General features: G+C 38.0%; 1 pseudogene across 1 annotated transcript; it reads right to left on the reverse strand.

Moving 5' to 3' along the window:
- Positions 1 to 1,001: 1,001 nt before the first annotated feature.
- LOC143851714 (protein-tyrosine-phosphatase MKP1-like) lies at positions 1,002 to 8,041 on the reverse strand (annotated as a pseudogene). Its single transcript, XR_013236470.1, has 3 exons — positions 7,467 to 8,041; positions 4,426 to 6,175; positions 1,002 to 1,082 (listed from the first exon to the last, which is right to left on the reverse strand). The product of XR_013236470.1 is annotated as a protein-tyrosine-phosphatase MKP1-like (transcript).
- Positions 8,042 to 11,683: the final 3,642 nt, after the last annotated feature.

Genomic DNA, 11,683 nt, shown 5'->3' on the forward strand with positions numbered 1-11,683 from the left:
CTCTTAGAGGGAAGATCAGCCTCTTGATCCACTTCGAGGGAAGGATCAATCATCCTTTGTGCAAAAAGACACAATTTCTAAGATGATTTCTTCATTGATTTCCATTAAATGTAATACGTGCTTATATAAAGCACTTATAGATAAGCATTGAAAGATCTTATGATAATAAGAGAAATAACTAAATAAAGATTATCTTAATATAAATTAGCATCCTAATATATTTTAACTGCTAAATATATAGCATCCTAAAATATCCTAACTACTAAATATATCAGATGTGGTAAGATCTAATTTTATTCTCTAAAATACCAAAGTAATTTATTCCACCCAAGCGGGACCCATCTAGGCACGTAACATATATAAAGCACTTACAGATAAGCATAGAAAGATCTTATGATAATAAGAGAAATAACTAAATAAAGATTATCTTAATCTAAATTAGAATCCTAATATATTTTAACTACTAAATATATAGCATCCTAAAATATCCTAACTACCAAATATATCAGATGTGGTAAGATCTAATTTTATTCTCTAAAATACCAAAGTAATTTATTCCACCCAAGCGGGACCATCTAGGCACGTAACACTCTTGGGACGGGAAACAAATTCCGACAGCCCCACCACCTCTCATTCCGCCCCCAGTGTCATTTACACCCCTGATTCTGTTTTTATTTTTAAGCCCGGAATTGGAAATAGGATGCCAATTCCTTTTCCTTAACACCAATTCCAGCCATCTTTTGCAACCTGCAATTACACTGTGGTTTTGTATATGGAAATGACCAAATGGCAATAAAAGTATGGTTGAGTAGTGGAAAGTGGTGGAAAAACCATCATGCAAAATCTAGGGGCAAAAGTCAATTTTATAAAAGGTTGATTTGTAAGGGGAGAAGTCTATTTTATCTAGTCTGTGCCGAAGGGCCTTAGAAATGGATTATTCAAGAGAATGTATATTTAAAAAGAAAATCTAAATCAGTTAAGAAGACAAATTAAAAAGCTTGCCTAATAGACTTTATGAGAGAGCTGTCACTGTACATGAGGCGGCTCGAAAGTAAATGTCCAGTGACTTCAATGGCGACCGCCTGTAAAAAGAGAGGGGGGGAGAAAACAGATATATCAGAAGTCCCCTTAACAAATCATCTTACCGTACTAAATAACAAAATTAACCTGGCTCTCTACATGGGACTTAAATGAAGCTCAGTAGTAAGAAGCACAAATAACTACATGAGGTTAAGGTGAATTCTGCAAAGAAAACTGAACCCAGAATAATGGGATTAGCAGCAGTCTACCATCCTAGATTTTACTAGATTTGCAGAATACAAATTTTATACCATTTTTCCGGGAGGGATGTTCTGAAAGCAGACCGATAAACTACTTGGCAGACAACAATGCGAGGATACGGACTCTAGAAAGATAAGAGTCAAGTTCACAACAGTTATTTGTTATCCTATGAGTGATATGTTAGTGCCAAGGAAGAAGGGAAGGAACTTAATTACGTGTTGCTGATCTTGTCAGATGAAGCTCTCAAAAATTCCATAGAAAATCTACTGCAAGATTTGTTAGTTGCAAGATTTGAGAACATTGGTTCCCCAAATCTTCCACTGCTATGGTGCAGTTAAAAGGCGTTCAACAATTCAAGGAATTCCTCTGGCTCATCACTTTCTTTTAAGAACATGTACACATCCAGAATCCAACAAGCAATTTTAGAATCATTAATTAAAATGGCAATCACAAGCACCAGAGGTGACATCCAAAAACAAGTAAATGAGACAAGGCAATGATAACTAGAAAAAAGAAAAGCAGCTTTTAAATAGTTCAGAACATTTCTGGCATTAAAAAACAAACCTAAACAAAATATATGACAAGATCCAATTGACACACACAGACAGTAGGGACAAGGTAGAAAAACTAATCTGAAGTATAATCGAGCAATTTTTCTTTCAAAGTGAAAAATTCCTAACTTTTGGCACATATATTGCACATTTTTTTTCCGTTATCTTACAATTATAATCTACATCAAGGAAAACCAAAACAAAGATGTCTACCATTCAAAAAGACTTGAAATATAAGAGGGGCATGTCACATCAGCTACAAAGTTCTAATTTAATGTATTTTACATGTCTTCAAGACTGATTTTGTTAAGTACAATGTCAAACCTCTAACCAAGGTTCTGAAAATTGGAATCGAATCGTAAATCGTAACAAGGTTTGAATTGTATCGAATCGTAGATCGTAAGATTTTTTAAGATTTATATATAAAAATGAGAAAAAATATTAAAAACTATAAAAAGGTAAAAAATAAGAATAAAATGAGTAATTATCTATTTTCCATTTGAAACTATTAAATTAAATATAAAATTTCATGATTAGTAATCCAAAGCACAAACCATATTCATCACACAATAAATTACTAAACAAAGCACAAACTATATTCATCATATAATAAATCATTATATAATTTATCACAACAGTAACAAAGTAAATACTCAAATCTATAATAATCATCATGTAAAGAAATGTCAGCAATAAACAAAGTATTTTGAAATGATTTTCATTTTGAAATCACAATAAGTTCTCAAAATCCAAAACATACAGAATCATAAAAATCGTAAAAAGAATCGTAAAAATCGCACGATTCAAAGTAGAATCGTACTTGAATCGTAAGATTTTTACGAAAAAAGATTCTATGTCCGATTTGAATCGTTGAACCCACGAATCGATTTGAATCGTAAGATTCAAATCGTAAATCGTAAGATTTTAACAACAGGGCCTCTAACCACAAATTCAGTTGACTGAATATATACATAAAATTTTCAGTCTCTTCTTTACCGGGATAGTTAATAACTATACAAGTTAAGCAATGTTATAGTTATACACTTCAAACAATGATGTCATAGTTAAATTAATTTAGGGCCCGTTTGGATGCCGAGAAGATTTTGATTTGGATTTCTCACATTTGCAGCCATTTTTGCACTGTAATTTGGATCAGATCAAATTCTTGGATTTCTAATTCAGCAGCTGATAGTGAAAAAAAATCAGATTTCTAAGTTTGCTATGGAAATAAGAAATTGGAAATCCACAGATCTGGGAGTTTCCTTCACCCTCTTAGCTCCTCAACCTCTCCCCTCCACTAGGAAGTACCCCCTTCCCTCTCTGTCTCCCTCTACATGAGCTGCCGGATCTATTCAATTTGTATTCAAAACTCAATTCCAAATCCAAATACAAAATCGGAGGTATCCAAACGGGCCCTTAGAGATTTTTCCCAGGCTAGCTGAAAAATCTTTACTCATAGGCATAGTTTTAACACCCCCGCTCCCTTTTACCTAGCCATGTTCCGTGTTGAGCCCTTACAAGTCAATAAAAACTCCTTTGACTCTCCTGAATTATGACCCCATCAACCGAGTACTAGACCATGTCGTGCCGAGTCGATTAGGATTTTCTTCGACCGCGTTCCGCACCGCATTCGCATTTTTAAAAACGGCTTATAGGGCATATAAGTTCTTATTTGGGGTTGGGCCTGTAGCTCAATGGTTGAGATTTTGTTTCTCAACCTTGAAGTCGCAGGTTCAATCCCAGCTTATTAAACCCAAAAAAAAGTTCTAGTATTTTTTGGGTGGCTTTGAACTCCGTTGTGGATTTGATAACGAATTGGGTGCATTAGTGGTCATGGTTCAATGGGAATGATTCTTAGGGGTCTCACTCAGGCGGTTCCTCTAAATCACTACCACAGCTACTTTCTACTTCAATCAGGTTGCCAGCCCAACATGCTGAAAAGTAACATTATCAGCTTCACTAAATCATAAACTTTTATCATGAGAATATTAATTTGTAAACTTTAGATACAGAGAGACAAATAAGCAGCGATGTCATTATAACTTGAATATTTCTCCTCATTATCTAAGAATCATGAAGTCAATGCGCTATAGTTGATTTTTAACAATCATTTTACCAAATTCCCATCCTCTCCATAAGATTTTAGAACTTAGACGTTTATGCACAGCTGGTCTGAGTATACATCTGGCACACATATCCATGCTACACAGGAAAATTGTTTAAATTTCAGTGCAACAAGGCTCCACATTGAGCAGGTTGTTTTCAGTTCAGATGAAACTTGGCATTTAAATGTGTGATGTGGACGATTGCTGCTAGAAGATAGGAACAAAACCTACTCTATGACCTAAAAACATAAATATATACAATTTTGTATGCATCAACACCAACATAAAACATCTTCAAAAGACAGTAGAAAGATCAAATGGAAATACCATTGAAGAATCAAGATAGCAAGTAGAAAATAACAGAATCGCATTCACTTCTCAAACATGTAGCTTTTAAGCAGATACAGTGTGTTCAAAAGATATAGAGCCAACTAAAAAAAAAGCAACCAATTATTAGTAACTTAAATATAGGAATTCATATTACATACCTTTATGGGAATGTCGTTTTGGCAGGCCCATTAGAACAAGAAAGTTGCAACCAACTCAAATCCAGTCAGTCTCTTTTACTTCATCTATACGCAAATCCAGTCAGTCTCTTTTACTTCATCTAAGTTACTGCCGCTAACTAGCTGAGTCTGTCTACTCTGATGTTCAAAACAGCTACCTATCCACAAATACAGCATCCTATCCTTATGCTTACCCAGCCGTGTATTTGGAGCTAAGAAAAGAAAAACAGTTTCTGAATCAAGATCACCTGCACTAAATTCTACAACCCTTTCTAAATCAGGCCAGCGGTAAATTAAGGGATGAGCTGGCTTTGAGAATTGCAAACCATCATCAATTGATCCAGTCAATACATGCAACTCTTGACAATTTCTCAGAGGTTCTCCACAAATTGAGGGTGACAGTGAAGGTGATTCTGAACAACATTTAGAATTCGTACTTGAATTAGACGACAGAGAACCAGGAGAAAGATAATGAGGTGATGATGATGGGTCTTCTGACAAACATTTAATTTTGTTTACACGGGTATCTGCATTTACCATAAACATTGAATCAGACTAGACTCTACATAGGGCTGCCCTCGAAGCCGAGACCCAATCTTTCACACTCCCTGAGAAAAATTTACGCCTCAATATACTCCAATTGCTTCCTCTCGCATGAAGGTGTGTTTCATGCCCAGCTCCTGATAATGGAAAGGGTGACACAACACCCTCAGTGATTGCTTTCTGGAAAAGTTCAAAATCTGCATCATATGAATCTACTTTTTTATTACATGTACCAATCCTAACTGTTGATTTATGTTGCTTAAGATGCAATGAGTCGTCAGAATTATCTGCACAAGGTGGAACGTTTGAAAAAGCATCCCAATAATCCGAAGGTTCTTCCCCTTCTTCTTCAACAGCTATTATCGGACCCTGCACTCTCTCATACCGAACAACCTGAAAAGCGGCTGTTTTCGCATCCCTTTCCAGGACAGATTCGCAGTTCTTACCAATCCATACATATATTGCCGAAGCTACATGAAAGATAAATGCACCTCTAGAGTCCAGAGCAGAAGGAGAAGGATTGCTCAACATTTTCGGAACAAGGTGTAAAGGGTCATACGGAGAGTGAGGAGCCATTCTATACATTCTAAGCACCGAACTAGGGCTCATAGGAATGGCATGGACTCTCTTTTAGCATTGTAACAACTGACAAGCAAAACCCATATTGGGATTTGCGATCCCCCTCGCGGTCTTAACAATTGAAATGCATCATCAAAGCTCTGCCCTTCCCTCCACATGAGATATGCAATAACCAATGATGTGGAGCGAGACACGCCCTGGCAGCAGTGGACAAGAACCCTCCCTCCTTGCTCCCTAACATTTTCGAAATAGTGAAAAACATCGTACAAAATGCTTGTGATATCCTCAGAAGGGCTATCCTGCAAAAACAATGTCTTATACACGAGATCAGCCTTGAAATATTCGGGGCAAGCAAAGCCCACACAGTTAAGAACATGGGTGATACCATTTTGTCTTAATATATCCCTGTTCGGAGCAACCGTATCTCCCCCGAGATAAATATGATCCGCCACCTTCGACCATTCCTTATAAAAAAAATGCAATCTTATCTCTCTTAACTAGACCCAATGTGTGATCCAGGTTCTTTTAGAATGAAGACAAATCGAGCTTCAAGCTTTCCCCGGGCTTGTTCAGAGTGGATGGCTGCGGCCACTCACCGACATCATCAGAACTTGTTGGGTATATAATATAAGCCATGTATGTTCTAATATAAGCCCAATAAGATAATGGACCGGTGTAGTGGGCTTACTTGGGCTAAAGCCCACTAACCTATTAAAACCCTAGTGTATCTAATATATATAGGGGCTGGAGGCAACAAACTTGGTATTCCAAATTAGATACCTTGGGTGTAATGCTTCAAGCAACCTGTTGCTTGACCTAATTACTCTAACAATATGTTTCGACGATGTTTACAGTTGTTGTGTGTCATTCCACATTTGATGACATGTCCTTTTTGGGAAAGGTTGTACATTCCAAACTTGATGATACAGCTTAACTCACATATGGATAAGATGACTGTTACATTCCAAAAAGAAACATGAAATGGTTCTTTGCAAAAGAAACTATTTGGTCTTGTTCTTTAATGAAACTTGACAATTAGGAATGGTTATTTGCAAAAGAAGCTGTTTAGGTCTTGTTTTTTATTGAAACTTGACAATGATGCTTATGGTGAGAGTGATACTGATACTTTTTCAATCATTTTGAATTGTACTAAGTTCTTCTTCTGGTAGAACTAGATACCTTCGTGAATTATGGAATTGTACTAAGTTCTTCTTCAGGTAGAACTAGATACTTTAGTGTTTTACACAAATGATTGGATTCACTTTCATGAAATCCATATTTGGTAATTCACAGGGATTGGCGAAAAGGAGGAGCTTGTCTTGATTTGGACTTTGATGAAGATGACTTACTTGATGAGTAAATCTTCTAAAGTCATAAAGACTATGCTTACATTTCAGTATGCATAGAGTTCACTTTTTGTGGAACTTTATTTTGGATCTCGATGATAATCATACCTCATGAATGAATTCATCTAAGATCAGTGGGGTTCACTTATATGTGAAACTACTTTTTGGTTGAGTTTAGCTTGTTGTATATCTAAAACTCTTGGTTTGTCATAAAAGGATTCGTGTTTTCAGTTGGATTACAAATCTTTTATGATATAGACCATATGGTGATGTGGATGATTCAATATTTTGTTGTGAACATTACACTATCTATCTATTGGATTGTGCTATATGTAGAACATAGGAGGAGATTGTTGGGTATATAATATAACCCATGTATGTTCTAATATAAGCCCAATAAGATAATGGACCGGTGTAGTGGGCTTACTTGGGCTAAAGCCCACTAACCTATTAAAACCCTAGTCTATCTAATATATATAGGGGCTGGAGGCAACAAACTTGGTATTCCAAATTAGATACCTTGGGTGTAATGCTTCAAGCAACCTGTTGCTTGACCTAATTACTCTAACAGAACTCGCTTTTGGTCACTCGTCTAAGCTCCGCCGAGCAATAGACAATGGCTGCAAAGGTGGTAAGCAAGCCCGGGCCTTGGAATTCAGTCGAGATCGAGGGGTAAGAGGACCCGGAAAATGGTGGGATTGGGTGTTGGTTTGCTCTGCATTATCCGCGCAATCTGTTATGTTTTGTGCCTGAGACCAGGGACGATGACCAAGATGCAGACTGCCAGAATGTTCTCCGGCCATTGGGTAACCCGTAACCCGGTAGCATCCTCCTCCCCCACCATATCCACTAGCTCTCAGGAAAAAAACCCAACCAAACCCACCATACAAGAGCTAATTACTTCATACATAGATCAAATGTTTGCCCCAAAAATTAACTATCATTAGATCGATTACACGCACTGGGCAGAGAATCATCCAAATGTACCCACCATACAAGAGCTAATTACTTCAGAGATGGATCAAATGTTTGCCCTAAAAATTAACTATCATCAGACAGATTACACTCATGGGACAGAGAATCATCCAAATGAACTAAATCTAAGCAGCGACCAAAACCTCTAATCACTTCCCCCAAGGATGAACTCTAACCATAATCTAATAACAAACAATTCCATAAACCCTACTGAAAAAAATAAAACAAGAAAAAATTCTCAGCAATTGCAGAAGATTCCACATTCTCCACTAAAAATCCAAAAGATGAAGAACAAGAAGAAGAAACAAAGATCAAATGTTTGCCTTAAAAATTGAGTATCATTAGAGTGATTACATGCAAATGGCAGAGAATCATCTAACTGTGGTAGATCAAAGCAGCGACAAATCACTTCCACCATCCATGAACTGAACCCATAATCTAATAACAAACAATCGCGTTAAATGTTCGCAGTTGAGAGAGTTCGATATTTTTAAATTCTTCACGAATGATGTGTGGGCAAATGATATTTTTAAGGGATAATTACATTTACACCCCCCTCTAGTTTCACACATCCACTTCCACCCCTATAGTTTAAAAAGTGACAAATACACCCCTTTAGTTTCAATTTATTTAAGGTTTGCCCCCTCAGCTGAAGGTTCGTCCATAGATTGAAGGGTTAGGATGTTCCGATGGAGCTGATTTTTTGGGCACAGCCTATCTATGTCAGGACCCATCAAATGAATGCTCTGGATCATCCAAATAATGTGGGCTCATACCCGAATCCAAACACTACCAAACACTTTGGATTCGGGTATGGGCCCACATTATTTGGATGATCCAGAGCGTTCATTTGATGGGTCCTGACATAGATAGGGTGTGCCCAAAAAATCAGCTCCATCGGATCATCCTAACCCTTCAATCTATGGACGAACATTCAGCTGAGGGGGCAAACCTTAAACAAATTGAAACTACAGGGGTGTATTTGTCACTTTTTAAACTATAGGGGTGGAAGTGGATGTGTCAGAAACTAGAGGGGGTGTAAATGTAATTATCCCTATTTTTAAATTTTTCACGAATGATGTGTGGGCAAATGATATTCCCACCCTCTTTTCTACAATCTACGCTCTTTTTATATGAGTTCACATATATATAGCCAGGAACTTTCTCTTCTTCACTTAGGGCCAGTATCCTTGCTAGCACATCATATTGCGGGAGGTATGGCTCTGATACCATTCTGTCACGCTCTGACCCCATTGTGTAAATATTGTCTGGTTTTGGGTTTTCCCACCCTCCTCGGCTTTGTTTTCCACCAGCACTGATGGTGCACCACTCCGCGGGGCCCGCCCTTAGAGATGTAGAAAATGCATCTACACAGGGGGAAGGTGAGTTCACATATGCCCAGGAACTAGGGCTGCAACTTGAGTCGGGTTTTACCCGACTTGCATCGACCCGACCCAAAAATAACATGGGTTGAGTTTATAAATCGTGGGTCTTGGGTAGGTCAGGTTTTAAATTAGAAAATCCGGCTCAATCTTGGTAGGGCCGGGTTTAAAGAAAAAAACCTGAAACCTGACCCGACTCTTATGGGTGTACTGTGATTTTCTTAAATATCTCTTGAATAACATAGGAAATTATTTTCCAAAATATTGTTACAATAGTTTTCACTGAGGTGATGTGAAAATGTCTATTATGTGAAAATATAGTGTCCTTAAATTTATACACATGATGACATGAATTTAGAGATTTTGGGTGTGAAGATTTGTTTTTTTTTTATACAATCTTTAAAATTAGTCACTGTCCTACACTAAAAAATGAAAACCCGGCCCGAGAAACTATCTTGGCTAGGGTCGGGTTTACAAATCTCAAGTTTTCCTGTAAAAAATTAAACCCGACCCGACCTGAGATAATTCTTGCGTAGGGTAGGGTTTTGGAAAACCCGACCCACCTGACCCGAGTTGCACACCTACCAGGACCTTTCTCTCTTTCCTATGTGGGATCATACAAGCTGCTGCATGAGAGAGCAGCCACATAGGCTCACTTTTCAACAGATTTTGTCTTATTAAATTAATTCATCTGAGGTGGCTGCTCTCTCATGCACTGCGAAAATGCCTTCTGCAATGGTCTTTAGCGAAGGAACATGTAAAATATGGAGAACATGTAAAGCATTTTTAAGGGGAAATGATAAATGCACCCTTTTAATCACATGGGACACCCAACTACAATGCACGTGGCAATCAAATACGTTGAATCCTTCTAACATGAAGTACATCACCCCCTCTGCAGTCATTGATACACTGCTGCTGGGTGTCCCAAGTGATGAAAAGGCGCACATTTATCATTTCCTTTTTTAAGGCGGGAGGAAAAACTAGGTGCATGTAGAATTGTATTACCAAGAGATTTTATATTGTGTGCGGGCCGTATACCTCTGAAATGATTTCAATATGGGCCAGTATTTTTTCAAAAAGTATTGTACGGCCCTCTTCATAGGATGATCCAAACGGTTCATTTGTTGAACTACAACTGTGCCCCAAAAATCATTTTCATAGGATGATCCTCCTCTATAGAGGGACTGTACATTATGCAAACCTCTATGATCGGAGGGTTAGGATCAACCCTATGGAAATGACTTTTGCAGCGCAACTTATTTACATTGTGGCCCAACAAATGAACGGTTTGGATCATCCTATGTGGTGGGTCATACAGTTAATATAAGTTACAGTGTGAATCTATGATATGCTCAATATAAGTTACAGTGTGAACGGTTGGGTTAGGGCTGACCATCCTCAACCCGAGGCTCGGGTTTGGGTTGGGCTGAGTTGAGGGAATGCTATCTCAGGTTGGGTTATGGTTGGCCTCAACCCAATGCAACCTGACCCGAGTTGCAGCCATAGTAACTGAGCATGCCCAACCCAAATTTTCGAAATTCTATATTTATGAATGGGATAACCTAAATGTTGACTCTTTTTTATGTGATATTCATATCTGTTTAATGAACATATATACCTTGAACGAGCAAATATGATTATCAAGTTCGCTTGGTTTCTGATATTTGTTATAACATATTCTCCTTTTTGACGCCCGTAGACTGAAATTGAAAGTCTGGGATTTTCTCATCTTTGGTACCCTCCGATTAAGGGCCTGCCATATCGATTATTGACTTCGATTCAATGATACCTTTTGCTAAAAATAGTTTTTTGCTGGTTTCAGTACAAAGCACCTACTATAGTGGGTCATTTTGTTAAACACAGAAGAGGTGTTGAATCAATGAAAAGATTATGGCCATGTTAGGCGATTATGGCCATGTTAGGCCATCATGAAAAAATATCCCACAGAATATTTGATTTGTAGGCCAGTTGTGAGACATAGGCGGCAGATGGAGACTTATGGAGGTGGGAGTCAGGGGAGCATGAAAGGCTCCTATAGCTAGGAAAACAGAAAACCAATTCTTTTCACCGGGAGAACGTGTAGCTTGCCCAATAATGAGGGAGGCTGGGAGAGGACAGATACAGGAGGGACAGAGAGGAGAGGGTAAGAAAAGGGGAAAAAATAAGGAAACAAAAAACTCAACCCAAACTATGATCACATTTTCCTAGTTTTTTAGCCCTCTACTCATTCGTACCCTCTCAAGTCTCTCCTCCCACCCGCACTCAAATTTGAATTCGCAAGCAGACTTAGCATTTCCTGTGCCAGTAATCCCATATAGCAAGCAAATCAGCTTTTTCGCTAAGACCTTGTTTGGAATGCAGGAAGAGATTTCACAGAGATTTGTTTTTCGTAGGAAGTGTTTTTGGATGGAA

The sequence above is a fragment of the Tasmannia lanceolata genome, unplaced genomic scaffold (assembly GCF_043159265.1).
Source record: "Tasmannia lanceolata isolate RefF3 unplaced genomic scaffold, GAP_Taslan_0.1 ptg000018l, whole genome shotgun sequence".
Classification (NCBI taxonomy): Eukaryota; Viridiplantae; Streptophyta; class Magnoliopsida; order Canellales; family Winteraceae; genus Tasmannia; species Tasmannia lanceolata.